This window comes from Mustela putorius, unplaced genomic scaffold, assembly GCF_011764305.1.
Source record: "Mustela putorius furo isolate JIRA1106 unplaced genomic scaffold, ASM1176430v1.1 tig00000407_pilon_pilon_pilon, whole genome shotgun sequence".
Lineage (NCBI taxonomy): Eukaryota > Metazoa > Chordata > Mammalia > Carnivora > Mustelidae > Mustela > Mustela putorius.
In genome coordinates this window covers 3904604-3927691 of record NW_025421373.1, presented here as the reverse complement: position 1 = coordinate 3927691, position 23088 = coordinate 3904604, and the positions used below count along the sequence as shown (strand labels likewise).

Here is a 23088-nt window from a genome sequence, read left to right as displayed (position 1 = left end):
ATATAATTATATTTCACAAGTGAAGAAAAATAATATGCCCTTAGTAGGGTTTCTGAATGTAGAATTTAGCAAGTTGATAAATGGATTTAAATTGGAAGGGTTTTAAACCCAAGGTTGTAAAACAAAATTAGGAGGATTCAGGGAATTCATGGTTTCATAGGATAAGGGCTTGTTCAGATTCCCAGGAGCACCAAGTTATTTGAAACTGATACTCAATTGAAACATAGAAACAGTATGGCTTAATATGTATCTTCTCACAGAATGTTAAATGACAAAGTGGAGGAAGTTCCAGAAAGATTTTAATGTCTTCAACTATTCTATAACTTGGCCTGGTTTAGATATAACAAGAACTCAGGATATATACAACAATTTTAGGGTTGTTGTCACATTTTATACTATCTTCTATTTCTTTTAAGTAAAATTTCTTATTCAATAAACTTAAAATGACATCTATGGTAGGTTCCATGTGATATATCACTTTAATACAATATATATATCATAAAATTATTTAAGGGGATAAATTGATATGACAAGAAAAAATAGTATTCCTTCTCCATATTTGTTAAATCTTTTCTATGGATTTAGAAAAAAAGGAATATGTTCTAAGTATATTAATAGAACTTAAATACAATTAAATATCGATAGTCCATTGTTTAGGGTATATATAAAAACTCCTTGTTTAGACAAATAGTTTTCTCATCCTATTTAAAAATTATTTCATAAATATTATGCAATGTCAATGAACTTATTTTAGAATTTTCTGTAATGATTATTACTGTTTAATATAGAATTCAAATTCCCTCAGTTTTCTCCTTTTTTTCTTTTCCTTTTGATTCATTCATAACTTATGAAAAATGGCATTACTACTGCAATGTACAACAACCGGGAAACCCAATAATGTTCTCTAAAGATTCCTTGGTCAGAAATCGAAGACTGCTACATCTGAAATATTTGATTCCCTCCATGTATGTATATACTTATGTAATTAAGAAAAGCACAGGGGCGCCTGGGTGGCTCGGTGGGTTAAAGCCTCTGCCTTCAGCTCAGGTCATGATCTCAGGGTCCTGGGATCGAGCCCCATGTCGGGCTCTCTGCTCAGCAGGGAGCCTTCCTCCTCCTCGCTCTCTCTGCCTGCCTCTCTGCCTACTTGTGATCTCTGTCTGTCAAATAAATAAATAAAATATTAAAAAAAAAAAGAAAAGCAAAAAGGAGAGAAGTAAAAATTAGTTTACCATTCTGTTAAATTCACATTTCATTATTAGTATTCAGTTTTAACCCCATTTGGAAACTGAGGTAATTGGGTATGTGATATAAAGTTTGTATGGCAATGGACAATTAAAACCAAATAAATTCCTTGCCTACATGCAGAAAACAAATTGTGGTTTCTCAAGTACATAATATTGCACATGGAAAAAATATCTTGATGTATTATGACATTTTAATATTTCATTAAGTTGTTGATTCATCCAAAACTGAATTTACTTTTAGCTGATAATTTAATTTTAGGTTTTAATAATAAACAAGAACCACCACATACTAAAAGGTCAATGTTCTGACACCCACAGATGTTGGTGCAAAAAAAAAAATCTCATAAATTTCATAGCTGGATTCAGTACAAAATAATATTTCCCTTGAATATGGAAACTTCTATAAACACTTCAGTCAGATGTCTTTAAAAAGAGCCTAAAAAAAAAAAACAAAAAACCTATTTGAAAGCAGCACCTGGTGAGCAGCCAAGATATACATGATATGTGCAGAGAATGAAGAAATCTAACAATATAAAAATACTTATTAACATAGCATTTGCTACATGTCAGTGTTTCAAGTACTAAGGATACATGATAATTAAGACTTATTTTCTAATCAAGAGGAGGTGAATGCTTTGTAGGGATGGATATATTTAACTAAATGATAGTATACAATGTGTTAAGGGTATAATAGATGGAGTATTTAAAGTACAATTTCATTGATTTTGGAAATTAGGAATCTGAAGAGATTCAGCAGTTATTTTTATTTTTATTTTTTTTATATAAGAACTATAGGGTCCAAATTTAGTAGTACCATTCCACCGTACTGATTTCTTGTTTGGCCAAAATGGAAAAATGCCTTCATATAATATGGTTTAGTATGAAATAACAATATTGAGAGGCCAATACAGAATGGAGATTGAGAGCAATGAGACTAATGGTTACTAGTTTAAAAATGATTAAGATAAATACTGAAGTCATTGAAAATGATTTTAAGAAATTATATCAAGAGAACACTATGAACTGTGGTTGATCTATACTTTGTAAGAACCATGGTTCAAAGAAGGTTGAATGTTACAGGGACTTTAAATAATTAGACAATGATAGATGAGTTATATTTATATAAAAATATATAGACAAAGATAGATTATGTATCTTTCTCTACGAGCCTAAGTGTGCTTCTCTCTTGAAGCCACAATATCCCAAATAGATGTGCTAACATTTTATATTTTCTGTGACAGTTAAGTTGAGCAGCTTTTCATGTAGCTGTTGTATATCTTAACTTTGAAAAAATGTCTATTCACTCAATTTGCTCATTTTTAAGAAAGGTTTATTTGTTTCTTGGCTTTTGAGTTTTAGGGGTTCATTATATAGTTTGGATATTAATCCCTTATCAGATAGATATATGGTTTGTAAATTATTACTCCCATTCTACATGTTGCTTTTTCTTTTTTTTTTTTTTTTTTGATTGTTTCATTTGCCATGCAGAAGCTTATTTTTATTTTTAGAAGCAAGTTTTCTTTCTTTCTTTCTTTCTTTTCTTTCCTCCTTTATTTATGCAGAAAAAGATAGTGAGAGAGGATACACAAGCACAAGGGAGTTGAAGAGGGAGAAACAGGCTCCCCACTGAGCTGGGAGCCAGATATGCAGCTTGATCACAAAATGCTGGGATCATGACCTGAGGCTAAGGTAGACACTTAAGGACTGAGCCACCCAGGTGCTCCCAGAAACTTTGTATTTAGGTACACCTGGGGCTCAGTCTGTTAAGGATCTAAATCTTGGTTTCTGCTCAGGTCATGATCTAAGCATTGTGAGATCAAGTCTCCCTTCAGTCTCTGTGTTCAGTGGTGTGTTTGCTTGAGATTCTCTTTCTCCCTCTGCCTCTTCCCCCCCCCCACTCACTCACTCTCTTTCTCTAAAATAAGTAAATAATTTTTTTTAAGACATATAACAGCTTCATGAATCTTGTTCACTTTAACCATCACAGGGAAAAAAAAGTACATACCTATCAATAATTACTTTGACTGTAAATGGACTAAATATTTCAAGTGATGGCATGGTTAAATAAGCAAGATCCAGGGGTGCTTGGATGACTCAGTCATTAAGGCTCTGGCTTAGGTCCTGATCCCAGGGTACTGGGATCAAGCCCCATGTCAGGCTCCCTGCAGAGGGAGCACTTCTCCCTCTCCCCACTGTTTGTGGTATCACTATCTCTCTCTCTCTTTCTCAAATAAATAAATACTCTTTAAAAAAAGCAAAAACAAAAACAAAAACAAAAAAGCAAAATCCATCTATGTGATGCCTACAAGAGGCACATTTCAGATCTAAAGACACATGCCGATTGAAAAGGAAGGAATGGAAAAGCATTTATGATGCAAACAGAAGTGAAAGAAAAGCCAGGGTAACAAGACCTATATTGGACAAAATAGACTTTAAAACAGACTGTAGCAAGAGGCAAAGAAGGACACAACATAATCATAAAGGAAACAATACAACAAGAAGATATAACAATTATAAATACATGCATCTAATATGGGGCTAACCAAATACATAAAGCAGATAATAACAAGCATAAAGGAAGTAATTGATAGTAATATAATAATTGTAGGGGACTTTAACACCCTGCTTACATCAATGAATAGAACATCCAAACAGAAAATCAACAAGGAAACAATGGCTTTGGCCAGGACTTCTAGTACTATGTTGAATAAAGGTGGTGAGAGTGGACATCCCTGCTCCTGATGTTGGGGGAAAATCTCTCAGGTTTTCCCCACTGAGTATGATGTTGGCTGTGTTTTGTTTTGCTTTTGCTTTTTTTTTTTTTTTTAATATTACCTTCATTATTTTGAGGTATGTTCCCTGTAAACCCACTTTGTGGGAAGTTTTTATCATGTCTTTACTATTACCACTTTTTCTCCATTCTTTATGCCTTCATTTAAATTTACTTTAGATGTGGTGCTATAACCTCTAATTCTACACTCCATCTATATTTCCTTTTTTGTGTCTTATACTTTACTTTTCAGAATGTCATCTGCACTATATTTTAGTTTCTTAATTCTTTTCATCTGTGTTTAACTACTTTTAAAACTCATCTTTGAATTTCAAAGTTTTGTGTTCTCAATTCAGTTCTAGAACTACTCGTGTGTAGAGGGGTGTTAATCTGCTATAATTGAATTTGGAAAAGGTTAGTTCTTTGAGAAATATCTTAATCATTTTGCATTTTAAATTTAGTAAGTACCATTGGACGTATACAAAATATTTTAAAAACTATGTATCTTTGGATCTACTTCAATTGTCTTTTATTTCATTTTAGTCACTTATAGGTTTGTGTTGTGCACTAATTATTTTTCTGTGTTCAGACCATTTAAATATTTAATATTTGAAATATTAAAATATTTTAAGGGAATTATTTTTAACTAAGATGAACTTAACTTGCTGTAAGGATTTTTTGGAGGGATGCCGTTTCTTTCTGTCAGGTTTCTTACAGTGATACTGGTGTGCAAGCTTCTTAAAATGTTTCAAAGTTTTACTTTTATTGAACAATCAATAAAATATGAAAATAAGCTAAACATTTACAGAAGATCTGGCTCTCTTCCAATATATGACTCTTCTTTGGGTTTGTTACACTTCCAGTCTTTGTCAGGCCCTATGCCTTATCTTTAAGATCATTGTTTTGATGTTCAGAGAAGACTTCAAAAGAACAACTCAGTGCTATAAATAGTACTTCTAGGAAAGCAAATTTTCTTGGAAATTAAAAATGGGTCTTATATCATGAGAGTTCTTATCTTGATGCTGGTCTGATATTTCCTCACTGTCTTGTCAAATTTGATAATATTTTAAATAATCTTTTAAACTTGTATGTTATCTCTTTAATTGTCATTAGTAGCAAAAATAATCTAAGCTAGTTTTTGTAATGATCTAAAATAGTTTTTGAATAAAAAATCTTAGTTGTAAAAGTCTAATTTTCTTTGTACATATACTTAGTAAATGTGATGTAGTGAATTCTGCCCCCCACCAAATTACTATCTTAAAGCTTTAAACCCCAGTGCTTCAGATTGTGATTGTATTAGAGATGAGGTCATTAAAAAGTTAATTCAGATAAAATTAGACTATTAGGGTAGACCTTAATTCAATTTGACTGGTAACTTCAGAAGATCCTGAAAGAAGCAGGAGAAACATGACTCATAATGTACAAAGGATTTTAAACAAGAGTAACAGATAATTTTTCATAAGAAATTATGGAAGCCAGAGGCAATAGGATGTCATATTCAAAATATGGGAGAAAAGATGTACAACCAAGAATTCTATATCCAGTAAAATCATCCCTTAACAATGAAGGAAAAATTCAGGCCAACAGAACAGAGATAGAGTATTTGTCACTATATAAGCAGACCTACAAGAAATAGTAAGTGAGGTTTTCAGGATGAAAAGATTATACCAGTAAGTTTAATTACATATACAAGATGAAATACAGAATAAGTGTAATGTAATTCTTCTCCTATTTAATTAAAAAAGGTAACAGTGTAAGGAAATATTGTCTTGATGGACTTCTACATAAATTTGTAATTTGTATGGTATAATAGTACAAAGGAGAAGATGAGTAAAAATGAAGCAATTTGTGTATACCATTGAAATTAAGCCAAAGTTAACCCAAACCGGACAATTTTAAAATAAAAAGATACTTTGTAATCTCCAGAGAAATTACTAAAAAATTTACTCAAACAAGGTTACCTACCTTGTCCCTTTTTTGTAGAACACATATATAAATAGTGGGAGTATCTATAATTACTAAATCAGTTAGTATTTTAACATTTTTCTAAGGAACAATTCAATCTGTTACCCTTCATGTTTTTGGTTAGAACAAAATAAGAAATAATTTTTGTTCTTTTCATCAATTTTCCACTGATTTAAACCATTAAACATTTTTAGACTTTGTTGTGCCAGATTTATAGTTTGCTAATATTCATGTATGACTGTAAAATTTTCCAGGCTCTCTTTCTTTGCAAATATTGATTTAATTTGTAGTCTATCTGTGTAACCCCATTATTGTTTTTATAACATGTCTTTACTTTTTTCTTTTTTTCACTAAATTTCATTCATTTCTCCAATGCATTCTCCTTTTCCCTTAAAAAATACTCGGGAATATCTTTCAATCAATACTAGTGGATACTTTTGAAATATATTTTCTGAAATTCTAGAACACAAATTTGATTATTTTAAAAATTAATTTTTTGGCTACTTATAATCTTGCTTATTCTAAATCATCTTTTAGATATACCCTGTTGATGAAATAAAAAACACCTAAATAAAAACTATGCTTCTTATGCTTTTATCTATGTAATGTCAATATATCAATACAACAATACTGAAAATGAGCTGGTGTGTGTGTGTGTGTGTGTGTTTTAATTTTAATTTTTAAATTTTTAAATAAACATATAATGTGTTTTTATCCCCAGGGGTACATGTCTCTGACTCGCCAGGTTTACACATTTCACAGTACTCATCATAGCACATACCCTCCTCAATGTCCATATCCACACCACCCTATCCTGTCCAGACTCCCCCCAGCAACCCTCAGTCTGTTTTTTAAGATTGAGTCTTTTATGGTTTCTTTCCCTCCCGATCCCATCTTCTTTCATTTTTTCTTTTCCTACACCCCCACACCCCCCATGTTGCATCTCCACTTCCTCATATCAGGGAGATCATATGATAGTTGTCTTTCTCCTAATGAGTTAATTCACTAAGCATAAAACCCTCTAGATCCATCCACATTGTCACAAATGGCAAGATTTCATTTATTTTGATGTCTGCATAGTATTCCATTGTGTATATATATACCACCTCTTCTTTATCTATTCATCTGTTGATGGACATCTATGTTCTTTCCATAGTTTGGCTATTGTGGACATTCCTGTCATAAACATTAGGGTGCACGTGCCCCTTCAGAGCACCACATTTGTATCTTTAGGATATATATCCAGCAGTGTAATCACTGGGTTATAGGGTAGTTCTATTTTCAGTTATTTGAGTAAACTCCACACTGTTTTCCAAAGGCTGCACCAGCTTGCATTCCCACCAGCAGTGTAGGAGGGTTCCCTTTTTCCACATCCTCACCAGCATCTGTCATTTCCTGACTTGTTAATTTTAGCCATTCTGACTGGTGTGAGGTGGTATCTCATTGTGGTTTTGATTTGTATTTCCCTGATGCCGAATGATGTGGAGCACTTTTTCATGTGTCTGGGGCCATCTGGATGTCTTCTTTGCAGAAATGTCTGTTCATGTCCTCTGCCCATTTCTTGATTGGATTATTTGTTCTTTGGGTGTTGAGTTTGCTAAGCTCTTTATAGATTTTGGATACTAGCCCTTTATCTGATATGTCGTTTGCAAGTATCTTCTCCCATTCTCTCAGTTGTCTTTTAGTTTTGTTAACTGTTTCCTTTGCTGTGCAAAAGCTTTTGATCTTGATGAAATCCCAATAGTTCATTTTTGCCCTTGCTTCCCTTGCCTTTGGTGATGTTCCCAGGAAGAAGTTGTGGCGGCTGAGGTCAAAGAGGTTGCTGCCTGTGTTCTCCTCAAGGATTTTGATGGATTCCTTTCTCACATTGAGGTCCTTCATCCATTTTGAGTCTATTTTTGTGTGTGGTGTAAGAAAATGGTCTAACTTCATTTTTCTGCACGTGGCTGTCCAATTTTCCCAGCACCATTTGTTGAAGAGGCTGTCTTTTTTCCATTGGACATTCTTTCCTGCTTTGTTGAAGATTAGTTGACCATAGCATTGAGGGTCTATTTCTGGGCTCTCTATTCTGTTCCATTGATCTATGTGTCTGTTTTTGTGCCAGTACCATACTGTCTTGATGATGACAGCTTTGTAATAGAGCTTGAAGTCTGGAATTGTGATACCACCAACTTTGGCTTTCTTTTTCAATATTCCTTTGGCTATTCGAGGTCTTTTCCAGTTCCATATAAATTTTAGGATTATTTGTTCCATTTCTTTGAAACAAATGGATGAGATTTTGGTAGGGATTGCATTAAATGTATAGCTTGCTTTAGTTAGAATAGACATTTTCAAAATATTTTTTGTTCCAATCCAGGAGCATGGAACATTTTTCCATTTCCTTGTGTCTTCCTTAATTTCTTTCATGAGTACTTTATAGTTTTCTGAGTATAGATTCTTTGCCTATTTGGTCAGGTTTATTCCTAGGTATCTTATGGTTTTGGGTGCAGGTGTAAATGGGATTGACTTCTTAATTTCTCTTTCTTCTGTCTTGTTGTTGGTGCAAAGAAATGTGACTGATTTCTGTGCAATGACTTTATATCCTGACACTTTACTGAATTCCTGTACAAGTTCTAGCAGTTTTGGAGTGGAGTGTTTTGGGTTTTCCACATATAGTATCATATCATCTGCAAAAAGTGATAATTTGACTTCTTCTTTGCCGATTTAGATGTCTTTAATTTCTTTTTGTTGTCTGATTGCTGAGGCTAGGACTTCTAGTACTATGTTGAATTGCAGTGGTGATAATGGACATCCCTGCTGTGTTCCTGACCTTAGCAGAAAAGCTTTCAGTTTTTCTCCATGAGAATGATATTTGCAGTGGGTTTTTCATAGATGGCTTTGATAATATTGAGGTATGTGCCCTCTATCCCTACACTTTGAAGGGTTTTAATCGGAAAGGATGCTGTACTTTGTCAAATGCTTTTTCAGCAACTGTTGAGAGAATCATATAGTTCTTGTTCTTTCTTTTATTAATGTATTGTATCACATTGATTGATTTGCAGATGTTGAACCAACCTTGCAGCCCTGGAATCAATCCCACTTGGTTTTGGTGAATAGTCCTTTTAATGTACTGTTGGATCCTATTGGCTAGTATTTTGGTGAAAAATTTCGCATCTGTTTTCATCAAGGATATTGGTCTGTAATTCTCTTTTTTGGTGGGATCCTTGTCTGGTTTTGGGATCAAAGTGATGCTGGCCTCATAAAATGAGTTTGGAAGTTTTCCTTACATTTCTATTTTTTTTTGAACAGTTTCAGGAGAATAGGAATTAATTCTTCTTTAAATGTTTGGTAGAATTCCCCTGGGAAGCTGTCTGGCCCTGGGCTTGTTTGTTTGGAGATTTTTGATGACTGTTTCAATCTCCTTACTGGTTATGGGTCTGTTCAGGCTTTCTATTTCTTCCTGGTTCAGTTTTGGTAGTTTATATGTTTCTAGAAATGTACCCATTTCTTCCAGATTGTCAAATTTGTTGGCGTAGAGTTGCTCATAGTATGTTCTTATAATTGTGTGATCTCTCCTCTTTCATTCATGATTTTATTTATTTGGGTCCTTTCTCTTTTCTTTTTGATAAGTCTGGCCAGAGGTTTATCAATCTTATTAATTCTTTCAAAGAACTAGCTCCAAGTTTCGTTGATTTGTTCTTTTTTTTTCTATTTCATTGATTTCTGCTCTAATATTTATGAATTATCTTCTCCTGCTGGGTTTAGGCTCTCTTTGTTGTTCTTTCTCCAACTCCTTTAGTTGTAGGGTTGGGTTGTGTATTTGAGACCTTTCTTGTTTCTTAAGAAAGACTTATACCACTATATATTTTCCTCTCAGGACTGCATTGTTGTGTCCTACAGATTTTGAACCATTGTGTTTTCATTATCTTTTGTTTCCATGAATTTTTTTTTCAATTCTTCTTTAATTTTGGTTGACCCATTCATTTTTTAGAAATATGGTGTTTAGTCTCCATGTATTTGGGTTCTTTCCAAATTCCCTCTGGTGATTGAGTTCTAGTTTCAGAGCATTTTGGTCTGAAAATATGCAGGGAATGATCCTAATCTTTTGATACCAATTGAGATCTTCTTTATGACCCAGGATGTGGTCTACTCTGGACAATGTTCCATGTGCACTAGAGAAGAGTGTGTATTTTGGTGCTTTGGGATGGAATGTTCTGAATATATCTGTGATGTCCATCTGGTCCAGTGTTTCATTTAAGGCCTTTTTTTCCCTGTTGATCTTTTGCTTGGATGATCTGTCCATTTCAGTGAGGGGAGTGTTAAAGTCCCCTACTATTATTGCATTATTGTCAATGTGTTTCTTTGATTTTGTTAGTAATTGGGTTATATAGTTGGCTGCTCCCATGTTAGGGGCATAGATATTTAAAATTATTAGGTCTTGTTGTTGGACAGACCCTTTGATTATGATATAGTGTCCTTCCTCATTTCTTTTATAGTCTTTGGCCTTAAATCTAATTGATCGTATATAAGGATTGCCACCCTAGCCTTCTTCTGATGTCAATTAGCATGGTACATTGTTTTCCACCCTCTCACTTTAAATCTGGGGGTGTCTTCAGGTATAAAATTAGTTTCTTGTAGGCAGCATATTGGTGGGTTTTGTTTTTTTATCCAATCTGATACCCTGTGTCTTTTGATTGGGGCATTTAGCCCATTAACATTTGGGTAACTATTGAGAGATATGAATTTAGTGCCATTGTATTGCCTGTAAGGTGACTGTTACTGTATATTGTCTCTGTTCCTTTTTGATCTACTACTTTTAGCATCCCTCTTTGCTTTGAGGACCCCTTTCAATATTTCCTGTAGATCTGGTTTGTTGTTTGCAAATTCTTTCAGTTTTTGTTTGTCCTGGAAGCTTTTTATCTCTCCTTCTATTTTCAGTGATACCCTAGCTGGATATAGTATTCTTGGCTGCATGTTTTTCTCATTTAGTACTCTGAATATATAATACCAGTTCTTTCTGGCCTGCGAGGTCTCTGTGGTAAGTCTGCTGCCAATCTAATGTTTTTACCCTTCTATGTTACAGACTTCTTTTTTCAGGCTGATTTCATGATTTTCTCTTTGTCGCTAAGACTTGTAAATTTTACTATCAGGTGACAGGGTGTGGACCTATTTTTATTGATTTTGAGGGGTGTTCTTTGCATCTCCTGGGTTTTGATGTTTGCTCCCTTTACCATATTAGGGGAATTCTCTCCAATAAACCTTCTGCTCCTCTCTCTCTTTCTCCCCTTTCTGGTATCCTAATTATTCTAATGTTGTGTCATCTTACGGTGTCACTTATCTCTGGAATTCTCTACTCATGGTCCAGTATTTGTTTGTCTCTCCTCAGCTTCTTTATTCTCTGTCATTTGGTCTTCTATGTCACTAATTCTTTCTTCTGCCTCATTTATCTGAGCAGTAAGAGCTTCCATTTTTTATTGCACCTCTAATAGCTTTTTTTATTTCGATTTGGTTGGATTTTAGTTCTTTTATTTCTCCAGAAAGGACTTTGCTCTCTCCAGAGTGGGTTTCTCTAATATCTTCCCTGCCTTTTTCAAGCCTGGCTAAAACCTTGAGAATCATTATTCTGAACTCTAGATCTGTCATATTACCGATGCCCGTATTGATTAGGTCCCTAGCCTTCGGTACTGTTTCTTGTTCTTCTTTTTGTGGTGAGTTTTCCGCCTTGTCATTTTGTCCAGATAAGAATATATAAAGGAGCAAATAAAATGTTAAAAGGGTGGCAAAGACCCCAGGGAAATGTGCTTTAACCTACTCATAAGGGACCCCAAATCGTGGGAGGGAGAAAGGGGATAAACAAGAAAAATAAAAAATAAGAAAATGTATAAGAAAAAATATTTAAAAAAGAAAAAATATATATATACAAAAAATATAGTTAGATACAACGGAGGATAAAATATGACTATAATAATGAAGTTTCAAAAAAAGATGATTATTATTATTTATTTATTTATTAATTTTGGGGGGTAAGGTATTGTTAAGATAAACTAGTTAAAAAAGAAAAAAGTTAAAAGAGGAAAGGGTAAAAGTTTAAAAAAAATAGCAAAAGTAAAAAGAAAAAAAATTAAGTGAAAGACTAAAGAATCATTGGGGGAATCCATGAATTCCTTGCCTTGCTTTCTCTTCCTCTGGAATTCTGCTGTTCTCCTTGGTAAGTGAATCTGGTCTTGGCTGGGTTTCTTGTTGATCTTCTGGGGGAGGGGCCTGTTGTAGTGATTCTCAAGTGTCTTTGCCAGAGGCAGAATTGCTCCACCCTTATCAGGAGCCCAGCTGAGTAATCTGCTTGGTATCACTTTCGGGAGCTTTTGTTCCCTGAATGCTTTCCATAGAATTCCAGAGGCCAGAAATGCTAATGGCGGCCTCCCAGTCTCTGGCCTGAGAAGCCAAGTGTTCGGGCCGACTCCTCAGTGTGCTCTCAGAGAAAAGCACCCAATTGTTCCCATTTCACTGGCCTCTGGTCATGCCTGAAGAAAAGCGTTGGGTCTCTTCCTTCTCCCTGGCCTCTGGCCACTCTCCAAGCTCATGCAGCCTGCGACCAGTTCAAGGTAACCCCTAGCTGAGAGCTCCCTCCTCATATTTTTCACTGCTTCCCTGCTCTAATACCTGAGAGCTCTGAGACATTCAGACTCCCCCGGTTTTTCTGTGACCCTGTGGGACCTGGGGTTATGCTGACCCCGCGTGGGCTTCACCCCGGTTTAGCCTCTGCAATGATGTCCTCAGTGGAACAGACTTTTTAAAGTCCTGATGTGCTCCGTTGCTCTGCTGCTTGCTGGGAGTCAGCCCCTCTCCCCAAGGTCTATCTTCCCCTCGCTTCAGACTCACTTCTCCGCAGGTCCTACCTTTCAGAAAGTGGTCAATTTTCCATTTCTGGTATTGTTGCTCGTTTCTTCAATTTCCCATTGGGTTCATAGGTGTTTGCAATGTTTAGATAAGCTATCTAGGTGATCTCCTGCTCCCTAATGTGGACTCAGCCTGCTACTTCTCCACCATCTTGACTCTACCCCCCCCAAAATGAGCTTATTTTAACAGAATTAAAAGTGAATAATTGAAATTACCTTAGTATGACATGTGGAATAAGGCTGGAATTTTAAAATTTATTTTAATATAAAAAAGTTACTTAATTTTGTATATTTATACTATGGTTTTAGCAAATGTAGTGTTTCATGAAACTTTTAATGATTTTAGTCCATGTAGCCTTGGAAAATATACAACTGGTAATAATAACATTTTTTTTTTTTTGCAAAGTATCTAATAAGGAAAAATTACCTTATCTTTTTCTATAACTTTTACTTTATAACCATTTAATTGGCATTTGAAATTCTTATTTGGGAGATAGGTCACATCAAATTCCAGAGGATTTCACTTTAAGAAATAGCTTTTTTTTTTTTTTTTAAGGAGATACAAGTCTTAATGAAGAGAATCAAAACGTCTTGGTCTTTATAAGAGGTCTATTACAGATTTATCAGTTCATTATCTTCCTAATTTCCCCATTTATAAATCTGAGACATCTGATTAACTTTCTTGTGCTATTTAAAGTATCATCCATGTATGATGCATCAAATACATTGAGGACATATTAAGATTATTTGACTGATTTAACAAATGATACTGGTGTTTTCCACCTTGCTGAAGAAATTAAGTAAAAGTATAGAACCCAGCAAGTGGAAACAGATGGTCAACTTTATAGTAAGAAACAATTATACTTTGTCTCTCTTCTGGTTCTTATTTATTATGTTTTGCTGTGATGGCAATTTCCCCCAGCCAGGGAAGTACATTTTTTTTTCAGACTCATTTATAACAAAATTACTTGTAAATGTTCATAAAATAAGTAAAATTAATCTACAAGATATTTGGTTTTATAGTAGCTTTTCAATAAGTGTTAATGTGCACAGTATTTTTGCAAGTACTATGGAAATATCATATAAGGCAGTATTTGAGTCTTCATTAAGAATATAATGTAATTAGGTAGATAGATTTACCCTACTTAAATAAGCATACACTGATTAGTCAGTAATAAATGACAGACAATAAGCACTACAAGATATCAGATAAAGAGAAATCAAAGTAAATTCTTTCATTGATTTTTTCCTTACTCATTTATTTATTAATGTATTTATTCATTCATTTATCAATTATTTATTCATCAGAATTTCAGTCATTCAAAATAATACTTGTGTGAATACCAGAAATGCATACATTCATCCATTTTTCAACTAATGATAAAACTTTATATTTCAGTAACTGCTAGGTGCTCATAGAAAAAGATAATTATAATCCCACTCTATCACTTCAGATCATTAGAGCCCAGACAAGTAAACCATATAGAGCATTTTGGTAAGTGAGCATCAGGACAGCTTAATGGTAAATTGTATTTGTGTGTGCAAGTGTGCATATGAGTATGTGTATGTATGTGTGTGTGTTTTGCTCAGAGGCTCAAATTTGAAAACTGTTCCCAAAGAGTTATTTGCGGTTTGCACTAATGCTTAATTTCTACATGAGAATCACTGCTTGATAAATGTAATTTGAAATTGTTCTAATAGAGACAAATAGGATGCTTTGTGAGTGTAGAGAAAGGACTCTTTTGCTTGAAAGGCCAGAGGAAACTTCTCCTTGAGGTTGCCTTTTGGACTGATTTTGAAAGGGTGGTTGTATTTGTTAGGGTAAAAAAGGAAGAAAGGACATTTCAAGAATGTGCAAATTCACTCAAGTAGCCTACAAATATTTCTATAACAATTATGAAGAGTGAGTATGGAAGGCATCAGAAATTGGGTGGGAAGGTAGAAATAATTCAGATCAGGAAAGGGTTTGCATGTTATGTAAAGAAAAACAGATTTATTGCAAAGTCATTGGAAAATATTATAGAACACTGAATATGAAGGATTTGTATATTTACTTTAGACAATAATTAAGACTAAGTAAAGTGGAAGGAATTAAGAGGGTATTGTAAAAGATGGGAAATAATGACTTCATACATTTAAGTAAAGGAAATGTGGTGGAAAACCTGGGAATTTTCTAGAGGAAATTACGACCCTTCATATGTGAGAGACATAGAAAATATTTATAGCTGAAAATATGTAATAGTTTTCTATTTTTAAGGACTACCTTTCTGGTGGTCATATTAAGAATACTTAAGGGGGACAGGTTTGGAAGGAATGTTAGTGGATTCAGACTTTACAAAAGATTTGAAAGTGGTTTGAAAAATTATTAATTATGAAATATGACTAGAATTAAGAATTAAGAAGGTAATCAAACAGACAAGTAAAAATTAGAAAGAGATCCATATAAGTGGCCATTGAAAACTGACATCTAGAAAAGACCACTCACCAAAAACATTTAGAGTAAAACGATTAAATGATTGGGATGTTGATGGTATGCTTTGTAAGATTATGGAGTCTATATAGGAGCAAGAAGAATAGGCTCTTAAGAAGAGAAAGCAAGTCATAAAAAAAAAAAAAGGAAAGAAGACAAGAAAACAGGAGAAGGTAGTGCGTCATTAATACAATAGAAAGAAAGGGTCTCAAGAATGGAATTTAAAGCAATGTCAAATGGTGATCCAAGTTCCAATGAGAAAAATATTTGAAAACTCTCCTTTGTTGTTGTTGTCATTTTTAACTTGACAATTAGTTTAGATTTAGTTTGGAAGTAGTGAACCAGACTGCAATGGGTTATATACATATGATGGGTAAGGAAATAAGGAAGATAACATATTTTATTTTACTTTTTTAGAGAATGTAACTACATAATGCCTAGAAAGATACAGGCAGTGAAAAGATTTACAGACACTTTATGGTATGCAATGAAAAAAGTTTTCACATTTTAAGTTTTTATTTTTTTCAGTTTATGTAATGTTCTTATTACTATTGTTATCTTGAGTCACTGGTTTTACTGTATTAATGATTTAAGATACATAGTATAAAAAAAGAAAGAGAAACACTGAGTATACAAGAGGTAAGAAGAAAAATTAATGGATCAAGATGTTAATAAAGATAGGAAGAGATCACATCTGGAAAGTGGATAGAGGAAATAAATTGTTTCTGGTACGTTAGACACATTCCCAATCTAATGAGCTGCAGAAAGAGAGCTGTAGTCAGGAATCCTCCATCCTCTGGGATAACAATATTTGTTATAATGAAAGTATAAGTAGAGGATGTAGATGGATGGATACTATTTACATATACAGGGATAAAGATTCTAGGTTTAATCAAAGAGGAAAATCATAAGCAAAGTTGTGAAAGTGAGACTCAGAGTGGTGTCAGGAAACTCTCAGAATAGACTGCATTTATGAGAAAGAATTACAAAACAGAAATTTACATGGTATATTTGAGATACGTGGAGTACTATGTTAAGGTCCTCGAACGTTTTCTCTCTTGAAGATGTTATTTATTTATTTGACAGAGAGAGAGAGAGAGAGCAAGCGAGCACAGCTGGCAGAGAGAGAGAGCGAAGCAGGCTCCTCCTGGTAGGGAGCCCAATGTTGGGCTTGATCCCAGGTCCCCGGATCATGACCTGAGTCAAAGGCAGACGCTCGATTAACTGAGCCACCCAGGTGCTCCAAATATTTTCTCTTTAACAGTCTGTATGTACACTTATTTTAATATGAAGGCACTTAACTCAAATACCTAGTTACATCATTATTGCAATAATACAATTACATTCTGTTTAAGTATTTCAAGCTTCATGTTAACAGATATCAATAAATAATTGCTGTATGTAGGAAAATTGGTAAGAATGGTTTGACAAATTTTTAGTGACTAATTGGTCTGATGAAAAGAGTGAAAATGATTTTAAGTAATATTACAAGCATCTAATTTTTTTAATCTCCAGAGATATAATATGCTGAGACAAGAGAACAAAGGATAGACATGAATTATAATGGATAAAATGTTAATGAGAAAAAGAAAACAATAATAAAAGAAAGTGAATCCCATAGAAATGTATTTAAATAGGTATATGCCATGAGAGGCTACTTCTGGAGAGCAAAGAGTCTAGTTTCACTAATTTACCTCACTTTATTAGGAGTGTGGTATAGTACTTTGCCAATGTTACCATTTAATCTGCATGAATAATTTATTACTTTAAATGACATGTTTATTTATGATGTATAATATTTTGAAATACATAAATAATAGGCATTCATGAATTGAAATCCAATTATTTAAAAAATGACTCTCCTAAATGCTCTCTAATGCATTCTTAATGTATTGCTAGTCAATAATTCTAAGTAAATAGCTTTATAATTTTATTTTGTAATGAAAGTTCATATTTCAATTTTATATCCAATCTATGTTTACTAACCTAAAGAAGTAAGTTATTTAGGAATATTGATGTGCTGTCTCAAATATTTATATAAAGGAACTCATGACAAAAATTCTTCCAAAGTATAGTTTCAATTGGATTTTGATTAAAGATATTAAATTAAGATACAGTTATATTAAGATTTGATTAGTTATATTTAAATTGAAATTCTGTGGCTTTCCTGAATAAAATGAACTAAACTATTTCTTGACATATATTTTGGTATACTTTACTTATCAGATATATTACTGTATAAAGTAAAATTCAAAAAAGCATGAACTTAATATTCTTAATTAAAATTCAAATAAAAGTAATTATATTTTAAAGCTGGAGAAGGAACAAAATATCAGCTTTATTTTAACTATTTATCTGAAAATGTCTCTTTCAATATGTTTTGCTCAATCATACTTCTACAGTTACCAGTTAATACAAATGTCGAACGGTGAAATAATATTAGAAATATAAAGGAAAATGAACCAAATTCAAAAGAAAGGCTTAGTAAAGTGGAAATAAAGTATGTTTTATAAAATATAATTTAATCTCCTCTCTGGAATAAAACTGCTGATTGCTACTGCTTCATGACATTATTTTCCCACCAATTCATCCTAGGCAGTAACTAACTTATCTTTTCACATTTAAACATATTGAATATCTTACTAGAAATTGTTGTCCAATAAGCTTTAATCAATCATCTAATAACATAAAAATGTTCATGAAAAAGTAAATATTTGTAAACAGGAAACAAGAAAATTCAGCTACTTTATTACAAATATTTGAGATACATCTATTATAAAATTTCTAATGTATAGGTTTATAATATGTAATGTATATGTACACATACCTGCATATTTACATTTCTAAATTATAGTATTTATATATAGATGTTATATAGATATATTCTGGGAAAAAGCAAATGCTCATAATATACCTCTTTTTTATCATATATTTATCATCTTTAAAGCCAAAATGCAGAGTAAAGTACACATACCTGCATATTTACATTTCTAAATTATAGTGTTTATATATAGATGATATATAGATATATTCAGGGAAAAAGCAAATGCTCATAATATACATCTTTTTATCATATATTTATCATCTTTAAAGCCAAAATGCAAAGTAAACAAAAAAGCTATCTAGTATACCCAGTATTGAAAACATCATAACAGATTTATATAGTATTTTGTAAAAAAAATACAAGTTTCTTATTGATTTAATTTTAGTTTAAAAATATATATAATGAAAAACTATGCTTTAGTATGTTACCAGTTTTTCTTTTCTTTTCTTTTCTTTTTTAAGATTTACTTATCTATTTATTTATTTGGCAGAGAGAGAGAGAGTGAGCACAAGCAGCAGGGGTGACAGAGGGAGATGGATGCTCCATTGAGCATGAAGCCTGATGCAGGGTTCCATCCCAGGACCCTGGGATCATGACCTCAGCTGAAGGCAGAGGCTTAACCCATTGAACCATAAAGATAGCCCTCTAATTTTGCTTTTCTAATTGAAAGTCTAGAAAACAGAGAAGAATATTATTAGTTTCTTAGTATTAAAGAATCATATACTTTTAGAATAATGTATTGAAGGAAAATGGATTCAATATACTTTCATTTTTTTCAGTTTAATAGGCTATCCTATTGAATGAGTAGCCTGAATCTCTCAAGAAACATACTTCTCATTCATTCTACTTGTTTTAATCACAATTATTAAACAAACCAAATTGTTGTATAAATTAATGGTCCAGTGATAGTGAGTAGTGATATCATTCAGTAGTGTATCAACTCAGATTAAAGGAACTAGGTATCGAAATGACTGATTAAGGAAGGTAGACTTGGATGAATAAGAAAATTTCCTCATATTCCATAAACTATATCAACAACGTATTTTGTGCTTTGTGTTAGAATCATGAAACCAACATTAAAAAGTACATTATAGTCAAAAAGTTTAACTCAGGTATCCTTTTTCCTTTGTAGTTTCATTCACATATAATGTTTCATATGATTAATTTAAATATGTTTTTCACAACAATTTCCCATGGACTAAGTAGTTGGTGTTTTATAAGACTCCAAATTATTGTTCAATTTCCTTTTGAATTCTTAAAACTTATATTTTCAATCCATCAGATCTCATCAAAATGGAAAGTTTAGAGTTAAAATCTCATATATGACGCAACCTGTTTTTAAAACAAATTATTCTCTATAGCATCATTTATTTATTTATTTATTTATTTAAATTTATTTATTTATTTGACAGAGAGAAATCACAAGTAGGCAGAGAGGCAGGCAGAGAGAGAGAGAGAAGGAAGCAGGCTCCCCGCTGAGCAGAGAGCCCGATGCGGGGCTCGATCCCAGGACCCTGGAATCATGACCTGAGCCAAAGGCAGAGGCTTTAACCCACTGAGCCACCCAGGCGCCCCTCTATAGCATCATTTAAACCAAGTAGATAAATGTGGGCTAGAGTATGTATGTAAACAAATGTTTACTTCTTCTAAATAGTATTTTCCTAGGAAATCGTGATTGTTAATATTCAGAATAGAGGATTTTTTTATCCTTCCATGGGGCTATTGATAACTTGATATTATAGTAATATGGCATTATGATTACACATTTATCATACACAAGGATGCATGAATGACTTCTTCTACAAGGTAGCCAAATTACTTTACAATCCAAAAGTTTAAAAATTCTAATAATAGCAAACACATTGTATGAAGAAAATATTTCTCTTTAACTGAGTGAACACCAGATTCATGTTAAATGTATTTGTCAGAAATAGATTGATTCATAGATATAAAAATAGCTTTTTATCTTAAGTACCTAATGGATTCTTATTAAGGACATGAAATAAAATTTTCTGAGCCTTTTGTAGAACCTTACCTCAAAGAATGTTTAGGAGTCATTCATTTATTTTTAGTTAAAGCTAAATTTTAACTCCCATATTGATGCTTTTATAGAAAAAGAAGAGTGCTAAATCAACTTTAAAACAGCATTATAAAGCTCCATACAGAGGAATTCTAAACTGAGCTGGTTCTTGTCTTTCAAACATAAATAAAATTGATACTGGTATACAAATATTTTTTATGACTTTTTTAAAAAGATTTTTTATTTATTTGACACAGAGAGAGAGAGAGCAAGAAAGGAACACAAGCAGGGGGAGTAGGAGAGAGAGAAGCAGGTTTCCTGCTGAGCAGGGAGACCAATGCAAAATTCAGTTCCAGGACCCTGTGATCCTGACCTGAGCTGAAGGCAGAGGCTTAATGACTGAGCCACCCAGGTACCCCAGAAGATACCTTTTCGTATTTTTAAGTTTTAGAAAACCTGGAGAAATGTGTAGTAAGTGCTGTACCCTTCAAAAAGGTAGGCAGTCTGAGCAAGACTTACCCAAACAACAAAATCAGAGTAACAACTATCCCTGGAATGGTCTGTGTAGGGGAAGACTCTAAAAATAAATTGGGTAGGTTCTTGGAAGAGATTCCTCTCAGCAAACAGAGGAGTACTATGACCCTTCTCCTCCCATGGAGGCAAGGGAACGTTCAACTTCAAGCTAAAGGAAGGTCAAGGGAAATCCTGCAGTAAAAACAGGGATGAGTCTCAGAAGCAGAGACTAACCTCACCTGTGTTCCTTTGGGAGGGAAACTCGAGAAGCTTAAGAGCATTGCGCCTGTTTTTGCTTTTTAAATCAAAAAGGTCTTACAGTGAGAAGCTAGTTAAAATTGCTAGTGATTTCAGGGCAAAGGGAAAGGGCAGGGATCAGTTAACTTCCCCTTCTATCCTTTGGGTTGTCAAGGATTCATGATGCTACTTTTGAGCCTTGTGTGCACTCCCCTGGGATTTGTAAATGGAAGGGCACTTTGAAAAGATTTGGCCAGCACATATCTGCTTTGGTGAAGAAAACTTGGAAGCAAAACAGCTGCACGTGCACTATCTGGAGGATAGAAACAGACACAACCGTAGTATCCGCGAATCAATTTTATCTGTGATTGCAACAGAGAAAGAGGCAGCATTTCACACCTACCATCGGAGAGTGGTTCTGGTGGCAGATCATGATGGCACCAGTCATTTCTTAAATGACTCAGTCTCTAATCTGTTGCCCTGGAAGCTCTCACTACAGAGCAAGGTTGATGAAATCAAAGGGGCAGCTAGAAACGTGCCAGATAAGACCAAATACAGGTCTCCAATCCAAAGGGTCAACAGAGACTAAGGGCCTAAAGAACTTGAAATTGGATGTGAGGGTGCTGAAATAACTGCACCAATTTTTTTTTTTTTTTTAAGAAACTTAAAGTAACTGAACAGTTACAGGATCTTCCTGGCCATCCCAATATACTGTATTAGGGGGAAAAAAAATTCTGATCACACTGCAACAAATTCTGCCTATTTGATAAAAATGGCTGTACTCTTTTTTTGTATTATATTAATCCATGCTTTCATACATTATCTTCTGAGCTTTCTGTGTTTCCCATTTTTCCTATGTGATTATTTTTCTAAGGCATATAATAACCTGATAATTTGGAATTACTGCAATTCATTTGTGAATAGCTGATTTCCCCCTATGGAATATAACAAGCCACAGGAAAACGGAAAAGCGTGAACCGCCCCCCCCCACACACCTTTTTAAAAAAAATTGTATTTATTCATTTGTCAGGGAGAGCAAACACACAAACAGGAGGAGCTGCAGGCAGAATGAGAAGCAGGCTCCCTGCTGAGCAAGGAGCCCAGTTCAGGACTCTATCCCAGGACCCTGGATTTATGACCTGAGCAAGAGGCAGGTGCTTAATTGACTAAGCCACCCAGCCATTCCCCGAAACCTCCTCTATTTTGAAATAATTTCTTTGTAGGATAGCAGGCACTTTGACATATACCACCTTTCCGGAATTACAAAATAGTACAACAAACTTTGCACACTGCAAAATGTCCAAACGTGAGGTGTGCTCAGACCGGTATCACAGTGCTTTCATTGTTACTTCAAAGCCAAATGATGATGATAGTTATGAAAATTATTGTAGCTTCTATCAGTGTCATCTTTCTCTACACACAGAGAATCCCACAAATCATGGTCATGACGATGGCCGGATTCTGGTAAATTTCTTGCTGACGAATTACCACACTTATCAGGTGGCCGTCTCTAATAAAGGCAACAGAAACTGGCATAACACAAGACAAAGAAGAAATATTCACAATGGCCAGCATCCAGAAGGAAGGACCTGTGTGAGGAGAAACACATTTCCCAGTGGGATACTCTATAATCAATGACAACTAGCTCACCTGACGGGAAAGCAGAGGACAAAACACAAAACTGATACTAAGTATTGAGCAGTAGAAGTCATATGCAAGCAAGGGCCTGGCAGGGTGAAAAAGGACTGAAGATAGAGACAGAAGAAAGTCTTTCAGTTGGTAACAGATGAGAGAGATAAAAGGTTAAAGAATCCAGAGCAGTATTGGTTATGAGAGCTTCTCTGTAACAAGACTTCTACATTTATAACCAGCATCTTGATGCATAATCCCTCTCCCTCCCCACCTCCCTCTCTTGTTCTCTCTCTCTCTCTCTCTCTTTTTTTTTTTTTTCCTTTTGGGAAAAAGAGAAACACATAGTGAAACATTAGAAAACATATTATTTTGACATAGTTAAGCCAATTATTTTTATTTATTTATTTATTTATTTATTTATTTGGCAGAGAGAGATCACAAGTAGGCAGAGAGGCAGGCAAAGAGAGAGAGAGAGAGGAGGAAGCAGACTCCCTGCTGAGCAGAGAGCCCGACGCGGGACTCGATCCCAGGACCC

General features: G+C 34.0%; 1 pseudogene; it reads right to left on the bottom strand.

Annotated features, from left to right (window-relative positions):
- Window positions 1-20965, bottom strand: part of LOC101674837 — a 144477-nt pseudogene extending 123512 nt beyond the window's left edge.
- Between the last annotated feature and the right edge of the window lie 2123 nt (window positions 20966-23088).